We start from the raw sequence: 15922 nt of genomic DNA on the forward strand, positions 1-15922 counted from the left end.
TATGGAATAAGCCACTGTACTGTTGGCAGAAATACTTCATCGAAAACACTGGAAATACTACACACCATGGTCTCTAGTCTCGACAGGTGGTCGTTTGGATCTGGCAGACCTTCTCTCAAATCCAGTTCCTGATGCAATATCTTGTTGTGTTGGCAAGTACGGTGAAGTCATCCAGTGGGGTTGGGTGTTGGCATCATCTCCTTTTGGTGCACAGGCAGGTTTCCAAAGGACCCCGCAGACTTTGAAATCCCCCTATTCCTATCAGCAGAGTAGCTGGCCATTAGCATGGTTATTTTGAGGTTTTGGCCAAATGTGGCCAAAGCCCATTTGTCCTTATTGATCCTCATGACATTTCTTTTGACCCCACCCTGCAATTTATCCAAGTCACTCAGGAGCCTATCCCTACCCTCCAGCAGATCTACCTCTTCCCCTAGTTTAGGGTCATCTGCAAATTTGCTAAGGGTGTAGTATTCCCCCTCATCCAGCTTTTCAATAAAGATGTTGAACCTTGCAAGACAGAGAATTGATCATGAGGACATCATATTTGAAACCCATCTCCAAACAGAGATTTCAGTTCCAACTGTTGGGGTCTGGCCATCAACGCAGCTTTCTATCCATCTTCCAGTTCATAAAGAGATGGTAGTGGTGGGATTTGAACCCACGCCTCCAAAGAGACTGGAGCCTAAATCCAGCGCCTTAGACCACTCGGCCACACTACCTACAAGAGGTGTCTCATGCGAGCATCAACCTCTCTTGACATTTCCTCAGTTTCAGAACAGTTTACACCAAGAGGACATAGGAAGTTTTAAAACGCCTCATATGTCATGCCTAGTGAAAATGTCAGCATGTTTTCAATAAAAGGGGGCTGTGACACAGTATTCCAAAAAGATGGCTTTTAGCACATCCTAACCTTCCCCTGACGTCTCTCTCGGCTGCTTTTTATCCCAGATCACACTGAAACACAGAGGAAGGTGATGGGGATTACTGGTCATGATACTCTTAAAGCTGGAGTCACAGTTCCTGGGTGCAGCTGCCATCCTCTGCTCTAGCAGCTGAGCCTTTGAAGGGCTCCCCACGTGGGCCAGGGTAAGCAGTGACTTGTGGATGGACGTGATGGGAGGGGAATCCAACACAGATAGAACTTCTGTAGCTTTGTGGTTGTTACATTTGCTTTACATGTGCAATGTACTTGTTTAAAGCCCCATGAAAACACCAGTGCTTTGGTTGCTTTGCTCCCCTTTGGGGCTGAGAAGAGCTGGTCTCATTCTGTCTCCGGGGTAAACCCAACTGCTGTGTGAAAAAGGGTAGAGGTATCAGCAGAGCATATACGTCGCTCTCAGACTGGGGAAGCTACACAAGTTCGGCCGGTCTTTTTCAGGAGGCTTGTGTCTTGGCCTCCTCTGCCCTTGAGGATTGACCGACTGAGGCCGGCTCTCCTGCTGGCCTCCTTTGCGTGACTTGCTAAAGGAAGAAGTGAGGCTGGAATGGGGCAGAAGAAGGAAGTAAAGCTGAGGCAGGCAGGAGAGCAGCTTAGCACCTCAGTGCAGTTAATGGAGCACCACTCTCTCTCCTGCCAAAGCCTGTGCAGGTGAGGCTGGCTGCAGGGAGGCAGAATCCTGTGCCTGTCCAATGGTGCTCCAGGAGTGGCTCCTGGTAACCCAGGAAGAGAAGTGGGATTCTGGGTGGAAGGAAAACAAGCAAAGCTCTGTCTGAGTGAGTAAGGAGCAGGTCCTGGGTGGATTGGGCAGTGGTGGTCTTGAGGGACTCTCTGTCAGCCTTGGGGCAGCAGGGACCACTGTCCCTTTGTGACTGAGCCACGCTGGTGGTTCATGGCTTTGGATGTGTCCGGTTGTGAGCAACTGGGACCACAAACCCTCCACCTGCCTGTGTGATGGGCAGATGTGCTTAATATGACATTTGAGGGAAATGGTTTAGCTGTCAAATATCAGAACCTCTTTTCTGTGTGTGAACAGCCTTTGTAGCTGGGTGCAGGATGTGTCTGTCCGTCTGTCTGTCTGTGCTACAGAGTGTGTGGTAGGTTTCTGGGTCACACTCACAGACGATTGGGCAATACACTGCCTCGCCTGCTTAATGGCCCATCCTGTAGCACCTGCTCTCTTGTTGGCTCATTGGGAAAGCGAGGGGTACAGCTGAAGGCGCAGCAGCTCGGCTTTGCTCTGCCCATGCACATAACCCTGAGGCTTCCAAGCTACATGCTGGGTAGTTTGTGGCTGGGACAGAGGAAACACAAGCCACATGGCACCAGGAAGATCAGAGGCAGCTGCATCTTTCCCAGTTTCCGGCTCCTCCCCTCTGGGGTCCCCTCTCTACAAGCAGAGCTCTGAGAAAAGCACTGAATGACCCACCCCAGCTGGGGGTGTTTTGCAGAAGGACTTTCATGCCTGCAAACTCCCCAGCACTGCTTGGAAGAAGGGTTCTGCCGGCTTTGTGCGCCTGTGACCTGCCATGGAACACCTCCTGTCCTGTTCATTTGTTTGCTCTTGACACCCTGAAGGGATGGGTGGCAGGTGGCCTATTGGGGTGAGAAGAGCACTGTGTACATGCGAGTGGGTAGATTAAATCACTTCTTGCTGTACCAGTGCCTTGAGCAGGAGAGACATGGCATTTCCAGGGTGGGCTGCCCCAGGCTCACAGAATCACAGACTCATAGGGCTGGTAGGGACCTCAGGAGGTGCTCAAGTCCAGCCCCCTGCTTAAAGCAGGATCCACCCCCACTAAGTCATCCCAGCCAGCCGGGATTTGAAAACGTTGAGAGATGGAGAATCCACCACCTCTCTAGGCAACACATTCCAATGCTTCAGTCCCCCCGCTGGTGAAGTCGTTTATCCAAATATCTAACCTACACCTCTCCCTCTTCAACCTCAGACCATTACTCCTCGTTCTGCCATCTGACACCACTGAGAACAGTTTCTCACCCTCCTCTTCAGAGCTCCGCTTCAGGAAGTTGAAGGCTGCTATTAAATCACCCATAAGTCTTCTCTTCTGTACACTAAAAAAGCTCAAATCCCTCAGCCTCTCTCATAGGTCTTGTGCTCCAGACCCTTCATCATTTTTTTTCCCCTCCGCTGAACCTGCTCCAGCAAATCCACATCCTTTTTATACTGGGGGGCCCCACCTGCGCCTTGGTGCCAGTGAACTTCCACACATGCTCTGAGTCAGAGCCAGGGAGGCCACAGCCGGTGAAGATTCTCCCCATCAGCAACCACCCTGGGGGAGTCGCGCTACTCAGAGTCCTGTCTGAATTCACACAGTGCTGTCGTAGAGCACACGATCTGTGCGTCCCTGGCACTGTGTGTGTCAGTCCTGGCTGCTAGGGGCTGCACAGACGCAGACAGGAAGCTTCCAGGCCAAGGCGAAGGACTGCAGCTGCAAGCAGAGAGGCAGAGGGGGAGCAAGGGAAGAAGGAGGTGGGAGCTGGATTGGGGTAGCAGGTGTGTGTGACAGGGTCACTTGTGAAGGGCCTGGTGAGTGCAGAGCTGCAACCTGTGTTTGAGGGGGTGGAGAAGGGGGAGGCTGTGAAGGTTACAAAGACAGGGGAGCTGTGTGAGCAGCAGGCCAGGGGAAGGCCCATCGCAGTCACCTCCTGAATGGGTGGGGGTGGGGGTGGGGGAGATGGCACTTGGCCAGGCCAGGGAGGTGGCTGTGGCCAGGAGGGAGAGGCTGGTGGGGAGGGTTTTACCTGGGGTGAGTCAGAGCAGCTGGTTCTCAGAGGTGTTAGGCAAACAGCTGCAGCAAAAGAGACAGTTCCCTTCACTCCTAGCCGGTGTGGGCGAGATGTGCTGCTCACGTCCCTCTGTTACAGGCTGTGTGCTCCCCACGCACTCCAGGCCTGGAAGCTTTTCCCTCCGCGGCATTTCCAGGGAGCAGCTCTGGTGAACTCTGACACTCAGTACCATGGGCCATGGGAGAAGGGGGCTGTACGCTCCCCAGCTGCAGCGCCAGGGAGGCAGAGCAGGGCAAGTCCCTCACCCACTCTGGCTTCCCGGTTGCAACATTGGGTTGAGTCGGGGACCCCAACTGTGGTCCCCAGCTGCAACCCCACGTGGGTGAATAAGCCCAGCTCCAGTCCCCAGCTGCAGCCCCAGGTGGGCCGAGCCTCCCAACCCTGCTCTGCGGCAGGACTGCCCAGCAGATGCGTCACTGAGAGTGCACAGAAGCTGTGTCCCTGCACTTACTTGCAGGCTTTTCCCTCACTGACACCCTTGCTCAGGATTCACAGCCAATGGGAGGGCTGGGGTCGGTGACGGCATGGGCAGTGCAGTGCAGAGCCTTCACAGCCTGGCCGGCAGAGAAGGGACCGATCCAGCTGGGGTCGTTACGGTAACAGAGCAGATGGAAAGGAGCAGAGAGTGTCGGGGGAGACACAAAGGCTGCAAACCCTGCCCATGACTGGCCATAACCACAGTCTGTACCTGCCCAGCAGGGGCACACGCACAGATCCAGGGTGGGGCCAGCCCCACACCAAACCCTGCCTATGGCCAGCCATAGCCCTGGTCTGCCCCCATCGAGCAGGGACACACTGACAGAGCTGGGGCAGGGCCCAGCCCTAGAGCAGAGCATGGCCATGCATGGGCTGTGCTGTGCCCAGGGCAGGACACTGCAGCAGGGGAAGAGGGAGCTTTGCTCCAGACCTTGCCCCAGGTCCGTCTATCAGCATTTTCCGTTCCACTGTGCAGAGGCAACGGGTGAAGGGGGTTCAGGGTTAGCACTGGTCATGTGCTCCACAGCCCTGGGAAGGGCTGGAACAGCTCCCCTCTGTCCCAAGCCCTGTCCCTTCCCCCTTGGTTTACCCCTTCCCTGTCCCTGTCTCTGCCCCGCCTCTTCCTCCGGCAGCATTGATGGTGAGTGCAGTGGGAGTGGGTGCTGCACCCACACATATCCCCCTGCCCTGCAGGTGAGGGAGGCCCTGGGACTGGCCATGGGCAGGAGGTCAGAGCAGGGCACCAGCGGGGGCTGCCTGGCCTGACAGTGTGTGGGTCTGACAGGGAGAGATGAGTCCAGGGGACAATCAGTAACCCCTGGGCTACAGGCAGTGAGGGAGTGGGGAGGGACCCACCACACTTCAGACTGGTTGTTCCCACCCATGGGGAGGGAGGGCTCGGGTGTGCACAGACCCACTGCCAGAGGAAGGCGGATTGCTGGACGTTCAGGCTATTACAGCCCCAAAAGCTGCAGCTGCCGCTCTGGTCCAGTCCCTGGGAGCAGTAGGAGCGAGTGTGGAAAAGCTTTCGGCTGCCAGCCCTGTGTGTGTCTCTGCACCCCCAGCACTTTCTCCCACCCGTGGGGTTTGTCCCCTCACTCTCTGTGCACAGCCCCATGTGCTCCCCACTGGTACTTTCTCAGGAGCTCCCCACACTGCATTTAGTGCAGCCAGGGGCCATATTCTGCCTGCGCTGTTGTGCCAGGGGGAAGTGCCCAGCTCCCAGGGCAGCAGGAGAAAACAGCACTTTCAACAACCTTTCTCTGGGCACTGCTGAGCAGGGACCTGTTAGCCGATGGCCGGGTAATGAGTGGTCTGTGAGCCTTATCACATGTGAGTCTTTAACTGCTAGGACAGGCAGTTCCTTCACAGTGGGCAGCCAGGGCGGCTGACGGGTGCCCCAAGAGTCTGCTCTGTGGAGGCAGCATGACTAGCTCAGCTTTTATTTCACCTTACCACTGACCAGGCTGATATAGCCAAACGGTTGAGGTTCTTTGTTTGTGTTCGGCTGAGTTACAGGAGCTGGAAGGAGTCAGGCTGAAAGGTTAAGTGGTTGCTATTTATTAAAAGCAGAAACAAGAATCTTAATGGTTACACGGTTATTGCTCTATCTTCTTAACTACTGGTAGGATGAGACATATGACATGCCAATTAGATTACAAGTGAAAAGTTACCCATTTGAGGACCAGACGCCTCAGTCTAAAGAGCTCTTCCCATTAAATGTGCACAAAAGTACATTGCAGGTATAATTCTCACCCCTGCGTCCTGCATGGGTTCAAATCCCATCCTCATTGCATCTTTCTTTGTTGATTTCCAGCCCTATTGTGGGATGCTACTTCTGCCACAGGTGAGCCTGATGCCTCCCAACTCCTGTGTTGGGCAGACTCCAAGCACAGGACACCTCTGTGAGGCTGAGCTGAGCTCTGGCTGCCAGAGGTGGGGGGTGGGATGATTTCATTTGCCCTGAAAGTGCCAAGCCTGACTCCAGTGTCAGCTCCACTCACCTCTGCCCCCTGCAGTGCTGCTGCCTGGAGCTAAGCAGGGCCCCAAACACAGCCAGGGGTGTAGCTCCCTGGCAAGGAGGGGGCAGCCCTGACTCAGCTGAGGTCAGGCACAGGTGCAGCTGCCTCTGAGTGAAGGGCTGGTTCCCCAAGGCTTGATGCAGTGCTCTGGTCTCTCCCAGCTCCTGGGCTGGGCAGTGCACATCTGGGAAAAGAGCAGATACTTGCCCGGGGGAAGGAATGTTTCTCTGCCCCTGACAGCAATAGATCCAGCCACAGGGCCTGGGGCAGGTCTCCATTCAACTGTGCCACCCTGGGCAAGTAATGAGTTCTTCTGTGCTTCTCAGCAGCTGGGGAAAAGCCTCTTTGGGACATATCTCCTGCTCCACAGCTGAAAGGAGCACACAGGAGCTGCTGGGTTCAGCTCCCAGGGGTGCCGGGCTGCTACCTTCTGCAGCATCTGGTGTTGGCCCTGAGAGGACATGGGGCTGGAGGGACCTTTGTTCTAACCCACAATGGATGTTCTGAAGGTTCACATGCTGGTGACAGGCCAGTGCTCCAGGCCCCCCTGGGACACTCCTGTCCTTGTGGGAAAGGAGCAGCTCTGGGCTTTCAGGTCAAACTGCACATGGCGGCTGCCACACTGTGGGGTGGCTCTTGCAGTGCTGCTGAGCCCAGCTTTGTGTGCTGTGTCTGAGACTGGAAACCCCAAGCCCCTCTGGGGTAACGACTGCAGCAGGACAGGTCAGTGTCCCGGCCCCAAAGCAGCCAGACCCACTGAAATGCCGGAGAGTCCAGGGAAACACTTCCCTGCCCCGGGCTGTTTTCATGGGCCAAACTCCCGTCCAGCGTTGACCTGAGTGAGACACTGACATGGCCACTTCCCAGCCCCAGCCCTGGGCACTCAGCCACGAGCACTAGTAAATGTTCTACCCCTGGAGCGCATGACCCTCAGAATAAGCAAATGTCCTGACCCGCACAGCTCATTCCAGAGACCACAAACTCTCTGCAGCTGCCCATGGCTCCTTTCCACCGAGGCTGGCGAGATGAACTGGTTATTGGGAGTCTCCTAATGCTCCCATGAGGGGTTCAAGTCCTGCAGTACCTTTTAGCTCACCTTTGCTTGTTGTCCTGGCTGCAATGGACAAATAGGCTCTACGATGCCCAGGGGGCTGTGCAGGGGTCAGCCTGGAGGGTGGGGGGTTGCTGGGTGTCACTGTTGTCATCACCAAAAGAATTCCAAATGCCTCTGTCCAGGGGTGCTGGTGACTGGCAGGAACCTGCTGTTACTGTTCTTGGCATCCTCTGTGTTTCTGTGCCTGTCACCTGCCTGGTCACACAGATTTGCTGAGCTACTTGGGCAGGTCAGATACATGCAACAGGGCTGGTTGTGTCAACCGCACAAGTCTGAAACTTGCGAGCATTTTGGTGGATGCTCCATTTTCTGAGAGCAGCCCCAGTGGAGATGTCGTTGTCTCCGGCAATAAGAGTTCAAACTGGGGCTCGTGGGGTAGATTTTTGTGCTTCCTTTCATGCTTACTAAACTGTGCTGTGCATGGGCTGTGCCCCAAGGGGTCTGTTCCCTCTGGGTCCCTAGAGGTTACCTCATAAATGAGCCTTTGGGGGAAGGAGTCACTCACTGGACCTCTCACCCCTTCAGTCTCAGGGCGAATTACTGACCCATGGCTGTGGGGCTGGCATCAGCCTGGCTCACTCGTGTCTTGCTTCGGTAGCTCTGAGCCAATGTGTGAGACTCGGCAGTTATGTTTCTTTGTTTCTCTGCTGCATTGGTCCTTTCTGCAGCTCCCTCTGTGGGAGGGCTCTGCCTGGCCCTCTGCCCAGCTCTGCCCCCTGCCTGGTGACTATTTACTGCTCAGAGCCACAGGCTTGTTCCTGGGCCTGGGTCAGTCTCTGTTGCTGCTGGCTGAGTGTGACACGGCCTAGGTGTGTCAGCCTGCACCAAGGGCATTTCTGTGTCAGACTCCTGAGCCCCCTGGCTGTGGGTCCGGTTCTCCTGCCCAGTGCAGCCCATGGCAAGCAGAGCCCTGCGCATGTGCATCACACTGCACCTTTGTGTGATCGATGGGAACAGAAACCTGAGCCTCGGAGGCTGGGAACTGAGGCAGCTGAGGGACGGGTTCGCTCAGTTTTTGTACGTTTGTAGAGGAAAGCGTGAAGTGTTTAAATCCATGTCAAGCATCCAGTGCAACCCCAAAACATACTGGAGCCAGAGGTGACAATGGATTTCCATTAAGAAAACCATCCAAACAGGGGCATCTGGTATAGCTTCATCTGCAGTCAAGTGTTCCACCACTGAGCCAGGCTCTCTATCACTGGAAAATGGTGAGAGGTTTGTCCCCAGCCCATCTCAGCGTGGGGATTTCTCCGGCGGGATACAGGCACAACAGAAAGTTCCTTACCGGATGGGAAGTCTGATCTAAAGCCCAAGTGAATTGCAGGCAGACAAAATCTGACGGTCCTGCCCAGCACAGCGTTGGAGGCTGGAATGATGACAGCAGGATGGGGAACAAGGGGAATACACCGAGTGACAGGGATTTGTGCAAGTAGCAAACCCAGGCAGGAGTCAGGCCCTGCTGGGTGTGCCCTGTACCTTGCTGCAGCGATAGGAGATGATTTGGACCATTTCCCAGCCACAGACATTCTGGATGGAGCCAGCCATGCTGGACATGTTGATGATGGCCGCCTTGCTGCAGCTCAGCCCTCTCTGGGGGCTTCCCTGGGCAGCCTGCTTCAGCAAGGGCAGGAAGGCCTGGGCAGAGGGGAGAGCAGAGCAGCCGTGGGGTCAGAAAAGGAACCAGAGTTCTGCTCGTGAGGCCGGGCACCAGAATGGAGGGTGGGTCTCTGCGCTTCCCACTAATGCCCAGCCCCCAGCCAGCCCAGAAGCAGGAGCCTCACCCAGAAAGGTGTGCGGAGCCATGGATCCTACTCATACCCTGTAGAGGCCAACAATGATCCCCAGCTCATGTCCCTGCATTCACAGTCTTCATCCAGGGCAGATTGGGGGGGTCTGTGGCTCCCCACTGATGCCCACTTGGGTCTTGCCATGGCCCACCTGCAGCTGTTCAGCAAGGAGGATTTGCCCACGCAAGGGTACCCCCACCTGCGGCAGTGGACGGTCAGGTACGTACCCCACACGGCACACACCTCTGTGACACGGGGCGGGGGCACCAGACATGACTGGGAGCCCCACACCCCCAGCGGACCCCGACCTGCAACTGCACAGTAACAGCCCCAGGCCCTGCTCAAAGGTTTCACACAGGGAAAGCTGGGAAGTCAGCCCCACCCCCAGGGCACAGTGATTTGCACTGGGCTGGTAATAAAGCAAAGGGGTTGTGTGGAGGGTCACAAGTGGGACTGAAGGGCAGAAGGAGACAGAAAGGCAAAATGTTCTGCTAGTTACACCGCAGCAAATGCTCACCCTGAAAAGCTCCAGCCGGGGCAGCACAGCCCATCCCCCACTCCGTGAGAGACAGGTGATAACTCTGCCCCGGAGCTGGGCCCTCCTCGCCCCACCCCTGGGGTGTGAAGAGGGAGAAAGGAGGGTGTGGGGAGCACAGAGTGAAAGTCAGGCTGAGGGAGCAAAGGGGGGCAGGACTCCAGGCTCTGCTGGTGGGACCCTGGCACTGGGGCAGGTGGGGTGAGAGGAGGGTAGATTGGTGGAGTCTGATCCGCACACGGCAGAGGGGACAGGAAGTGAAAGGGGGTTTTTCCTTCCTCTCATCCGCAATGTCCTCTCGGCGGCAACTCCAGCTTCCGTCGGGCACAATGTCTGTGCTGGGCAATGGGAAGGGGTTGTTGTGCGCATCCACCAGAGTGGGTCGGCCCCCACAAAAGCTCATCACTTGATAAATTCGTTTGGTTGTCTTTAAAGTGCTACAGGACGGCTTTTTGGCTGAAGACACAGACGAACACAGATACCTCCCTGTCAGGACCCACAGCTCAAGCAAGGGGGGCACCAAGGCTTAACTGGTAAAAGCGCCTGCTTTGTAAACAGGAGATCCTGGGTTCAACTCCCAGTGGTGCCTTCAACCCTGCCAGGAACCTTTCTGCCACTCACTGGCTGGCCGGGGACACAGGAAGGGCAGGTTTGGCCCAACAGGGCTATGATCACTCATGTCCCCTGCAGAGCTGCTTCCTGGGGTGAGCAGGGGACTGTGGTGCCCTGCCCTGGGAGCAGCACAGCTCAGCCCATGTGTCCCTGCTGGGTGGGTCCAGAGCAGGGCCATGGGCAGGGTCTGCAGCCTTTGTGTCTCCTCCTGTCACGCTCTGCTCCTTTCCAGCTGCTCTGTTAGCACAGCAGCTCCAGCTGGATTGGCCCCTTCTCTGCCAGGTCAGTCTGTGAGGGGCTGATGGGAGGCAGAGGCAGGTTCTGGAGCAGGCTTTGGCTGGGACTGAACATGTGGGATCAGGCAGGGGCACTTGCCTGGCACAGCCTCTTTTGGCTGAGGGGCAGGCAGACAGCTCTGTGATTCCCAGCCAGTGACACCAGTGAGGGAAAAGCCTTCAAGTACATGCTGGGACAGAGTTTCTGTGCACGAGCAGCAACGCATCTGCTGGGCTGTCCTGCTGTACAACAGGGTCTGGTTCAACATCTTCTGTCACATGGGTGCTGGGCTTATCTGTAAGAGAGGTTAGAGGAGAAAGAGATGAGCCCTTCTGGGCATAAGAGTGAGCCCCACAAACAGAGGCACTCATGCTTCTGCCTCATTTTGAACCAGAGACCTTTTGCATGTTAGGCACATGTGATAACCACTACACTACAGAAGCTCTACTTTCTCATGTCTTGCCCTCCCCTAAATTGCATCCTCAAGCCACTGCTTGCCCTGCCACATGTGGATGGGGGACCTTCTAGAAATTGAGGGAAGTATTTTACCGGCTCAGCTGCTCGAGGAGAGGGAAGCAGCTGCACTCACAACTGGGACTTTCAATATCAGCTCTTCCAGAATTCAGGTCCTGACCGGTTATGCAAATAGGACATGGAATATTTAAGTCTGCACCTCATTTGCATTTCCTATCGGCCACATTTCCACGCCACTTCCAAAAGGGCTGGGCACTGTAGCCACAGCCTTGCTGTGTAGCTGCTCCACGGGACTTTTTGAAAGATCTGTGGCTTTTTTGAAATAAAACTCTCTAGTGCAGACATAGCCATGGGGAAAGAAGTAATAAAGTAGATCCAGGCTGCAGCCAAAACAATTGCAACAGCTTATAACAAAGAAATGTGTGTGTTCATAACAGAACACAACAATTCTTTTAACAACTATAGAACAAACAAATGTTTAAACACCAGTTTTACTCTGAATTTGTGGTATTCACTTACAGAAGGACAAGGGTTTGAGTGCTTTGCCACTTGAACTAACACCTCTACCTAGGAGCAACTCTTAACACACTCACCTTGTTCCTGAACCCCTAATGGGCCTCTCTCTGCCCTCTGAATCATTTCTGAAAGGGCCACTTCCAAGGCATTTTTCAGGTGGGCTGGCTAGCTTAGCTGTTTGGCTTCTTATTGTAATAACAACAAGTTGGTGGGTTTAAGTTTACTTGGTAGCCAGGAGTTCTATGTTCTTACTTACCTCACAGGTGTAAGTGGGGAAGAGAAGCTGGTGGGAAAATCCATTTCAAAGTTTTGTGTAAGTGTAGACACGGCCCATTAGAGCTCCCATCAACCACCTGTTTAGCAAATATTTGCATAGAAGAATTCCAGCCCTGAGTTCTGCAAGACGGCAGTTCCCACTTTGTCCAAAACTTTTTAGCTAATGACAAAGCACCTCCAAATGTTAGGTGAGGGTGGTTCTTTATGAAAACCAGCTGTGCTGGACAACACCAGTTTGGTGTTGAAAAAGACGTGCTACTGTGGTGTGCCTGAGCAATTCATCAAACATTAAAGATAGCTAGCACTGAGAGTTCCCCTTTTCACCACTGCTCAATTGGTCTATGATTCCAAACTCAAGGTTTTGTCTGTCCCTTATTTTGGTATTCTGGTCTCCAAAGGGGGGTGTGGGTTCAAATCCCACTCCTAACATCAATTCTATTCTCTACATGCTCAGCTGGCCTCCTTTCAATGTCTCTGCTAACATTGCGCCAGCCCTTGCTATGGGTTTCTGTTAGACGAGTGGCACGACTGAGGCACAATTCAGACAGGAACTTCATGGGAAATTAATGGAGAAACTCGCACTGCAGCCGCACAGTTATGAAGCCAGCACCTGTACCAGTCACCTATTTTCTGCTCTGAGAATTACAAGAATGCCAGGTTTGTAATACGCCAAAGGAGATTTTGCCCCTGTAGGTCACTTCCCCACCTTGTGGTGGTCCCCTGTGATAGCTGTTTAGTCTCAGCCTGTGGCCAGAATGATGCCATGAGAGAGGGAGGGAGCCCCACACCTGTCTGTGGTGCTTGTGGTGCTCTCGTGGGAGAAAGGGAAAGATGCTCAGTCATCCTCCACACCACTCACACAGGGGATGGGAACTGTGGTGGGAGTGGCAATAGCCTCAAGGGGCTCAGAAAGAGCTACAGGTGGTAACCTGACCCTGTGACTGTCTAACATGAATCAGGGTAAACAGGGCTGCCGGGCTGGTCCAGGGTTGGTCTGAGACTGCCCAGAACCCAGCAAGGGTTTCCTACAAATTTCCTATACCTCATTAGCATCAGGTCACGTGATTTGGAGTCCAGAAGATGCTCTTCCAGACTCCTGAACATCATGTAGAAGCTGGGCCCCTGAAAATTTTTGGGAAGAAGGGGCTTCTGGAACGGCCCCCTGGGCCACGCTTCTACATGGCATTTTGGAGTCCGGAAGGTGATGTAATGCTAATGAGGCACAGGGAATTTGTATCCATACCTCGTTAGCATCTTTCGCTCCGTGTATTAGCATGCCACTTCCAAAGGAAGTGACCTGTGTAGAAACAGCCTATCAGTCACACTTTCTAGTAACTCAGGAACATTCGGGGGGAAAAAAGCCCCAAGTTTAACCCAAACTGAAAAGTTTCAAGGATTCCTAGTTTTTCTACCATACTTCTGAACACGCAATTGCTGTTAAAATTAACAAATATTACAAACATAGAGGTATTTGTACAATGCACCCTATGCTTGCAATAGATTTATTCCAAAATATGAAAGAAGCATCTTTTTAAAAAAAAAACTTTGATATTTGCAAAGGGTCCTCATTCCAGACAAGGTCACATTGACATCAAGGATTGTTGTGCATGGTGATTTACTGTTAAATATGCTAAGAAAGTCCTACAAGGCTCTGGTTCCCACTGAAACACAGAAAACAGAATGGATTTTAAACTAAGAGGGGCTAAAACCGCAAAACCAGCTCAGATATGGACACAACATTATAAGGATTGTTAAGTGTCGTGATTTACTTTATAATCCTATAAGAAGGTCATTCAGGGCTCTAATTTCCAATGAAACAGGAAAAAAATGGACTTTAAGCCAAAAGGAAAAAATAGCCCAAAGAAAAAAGCCCAGTTGTGCAGGCATCTTAACTACCCCCACGCCCCACTACCCTTCCTTTAAGAAAAGGAGAATAATAGGGAGGGGTGGTGGGTTAATCAACCTGATAATTACAGACTTTTTTTTGAACAAAGGGTTAAAATGGTATAAAAACTTCAGGGTTGTGGAGCCAGTTCTCTTTTCAAGAGAAACTCTCTTGAGCTGAGGTGCTGTTGGAGCTCAAGACCAGGTCTGTGGCTTGTTTTTAAATAGTTTTTTAACTCTCTCCCAACTCCCCTTATATAGTTACACAATAAGGTCATAGAAACATAGAATCTTCTCTTTTTTAAGTCATCGCATCTCAGCCTAGCACTGTGTGTGCCCAGAACAGAATCCCATGGTTGAAGAAAACATAGCTCTCTGCAAAACCACGCATTTATCTCCAATGGTGTTGGACCTTTTCCTTCAACATGGAGTACGGCCGAGAGCACCCGAGGACCTCTAGATGTTTCCTCATTCGGGGTCACTTCTTCAAAGACTGTTCCTGGGGTTGCTTTGTCTTTGTAACTCTTGGCCTTTACAAACGAGTGGCCCTGCCTACTTCTTGCCCCTCACCAAAAGCTTGGGCACCATCCGGTTACACAATGATCCTGGGGCCAAGTGGCTAGGATGTGGAAAGAGACTCTTGTGGCAAAAGAGTCAAATCCCATCTCCTTCCTTGCCATCAGTATCCTGCAGTCCCCTGCGGTCCCTGGGTGAACCCAGGAAGTAAGGCAGAAATGGGGCAAAAGAGGAACTCAAGCTGAAGGAAGCTGCCAACATTGCTCCTGCCTCCCAAGGACACTTGTGATCAGAGCAATAGCTGAGAAAAACATCTCCAATATTGAGGCGATGACCTGAAAACCACTTAAACAGCAGCTGAAGTAGCTCAGTAGGGAGAGCGTTAGACTGAAGATCTAACGGTCCTTGGTTCAATCCCAGGCTTCAGCAGAGTTTTTTCCGAACTTTGGCCACAGAGCAAATAGTGACTGCATTGGGCATTGCGGCTGGCAAATGTTCCTGGAAAGGATATTGTCGGCACTAGTGCAACACCAAGGCGCTAGCATGCTCCTCCTTTCTTCTTTTATGCTTCCTCAGCAAGGGAAGGAAAAAAAAGACCCCATTGTGCCCACTATGATCCAGCCAACTTCACGAATCTTGCTGAGTGTTCCCAAAAGTCCACTGCTCAACCCGCCAAGCAAGTGAAAGGCAGCTCTTACGCCCTCTCACCACCACTTTCTCCAAGTTGGCCCATCCAGGTGTCACGGCAAATGCCACACAGGTGGATGGCATTGCAGGGGAGGGTCAGAGGAACACAGCCGAGATTCTGTGGTGCACTGGTAATCACAAAACTTTCCAAGCTGAAATCAGCAAAAAACACAATATGTCATTTGTGTCCTGGCCTGTTTTCCTGCTTCTATGGCTGGCCTGGAGCCGGGCATTCCCTGCCCCTATGAGTGCCAGCAATCAGACAGCCTGCGGTACCTTTCAATGAGACATGGGAACACTTTTGTAATTAGTGAAACAAAAAACATCCACAAACAGTAGTTGTCCCCTTTGCTGCACTTAGGTGCCTGTATGCTGTTGATTTCTTCTCTTTGAGGCAATAAGAAGCAGCCAACTCAGAAGGTGCTGAGCTCGCCCATCTTCCTTGAGATGTGAGATTGCCTCTCCCCACTTGAGACACCCTTTGAGCTGGTGGGCCGAGAAGCTTTTAAGGACTCGCTTTTCTTAGTTTCCAGCTTTAAGCTGCTGGACGAGGAAAGAGTGGCCAGGCAAGTGGGTGGCTGAAAAAGGGAAGGAGGTCTGACAAACAGGAAATGGTGGAGTGACAACAAAGTCCACAACCCCTTGCATATTTTTCCAGCCAACAAAATGCAGCACCAGATTTGTGCTTGGTCCACAGGGAGGGATTTGAAGCAGTAGGGAACATAGGCCATTTTCTGTGAGGTTCCCCTCAAGGTAAAATACTGTTGATGGAGATCCAGAGGGCCTCACTCATCCACTAGGAGGAAAAAGCCCCAACTCAGGTGCACCTATGGAGAAGAAAGGCCTTGGAGAGACAGAGATTTATAGCAAAACCCACAGATTTGAAACCAGATTGCAGAATGTGGAGCTCTGAACACTGCCATTACGCCATGGGACCTGCAGATGAACAATTTCTGGGCACCTGTGACTCTTTGGAGGTTGGCACCCTGCTTACCTTGGCTA

The 15922-nt window shown here is 52.9% G+C and overlaps 3 non-coding genes across 3 annotated transcripts; 2 read left to right on the forward strand and 1 right to left on the reverse strand.

Annotated features, from left to right (window-relative positions):
• Window positions 1-637: 637 nt before the first annotated feature.
• On the reverse strand, window positions 638-719 carry TRNAL-UAG (transfer RNA leucine (anticodon UAG)). The gene has a single exon. It is a non-coding gene; the product is annotated as a tRNA-Leu (tRNA).
• Window positions 720-10194: 9475 nt separating this feature from the next.
• Window positions 10195-10268, forward strand: TRNAT-UGU (transfer RNA threonine (anticodon UGU)). The gene has a single exon. It is a non-coding gene; the product is annotated as a tRNA-Thr (tRNA).
• A 4321-nt stretch (window positions 10269-14589) lies between these two features.
• TRNAF-GAA (transfer RNA phenylalanine (anticodon GAA)) lies at window positions 14590-14662 on the forward strand. Its single transcript has one exon. It is a non-coding gene; the product is annotated as a tRNA-Phe (tRNA).
• The last annotated feature ends 1260 nt before the right edge of the window (window positions 14663-15922 follow it).

The sequence above is a fragment of the Carettochelys insculpta genome, unplaced genomic scaffold (assembly GCF_033958435.1).
Source record: "Carettochelys insculpta isolate YL-2023 unplaced genomic scaffold, ASM3395843v1 scaffold_0035, whole genome shotgun sequence".
Lineage (NCBI taxonomy): Eukaryota > Metazoa > Chordata > Testudines > Carettochelyidae > Carettochelys > Carettochelys insculpta.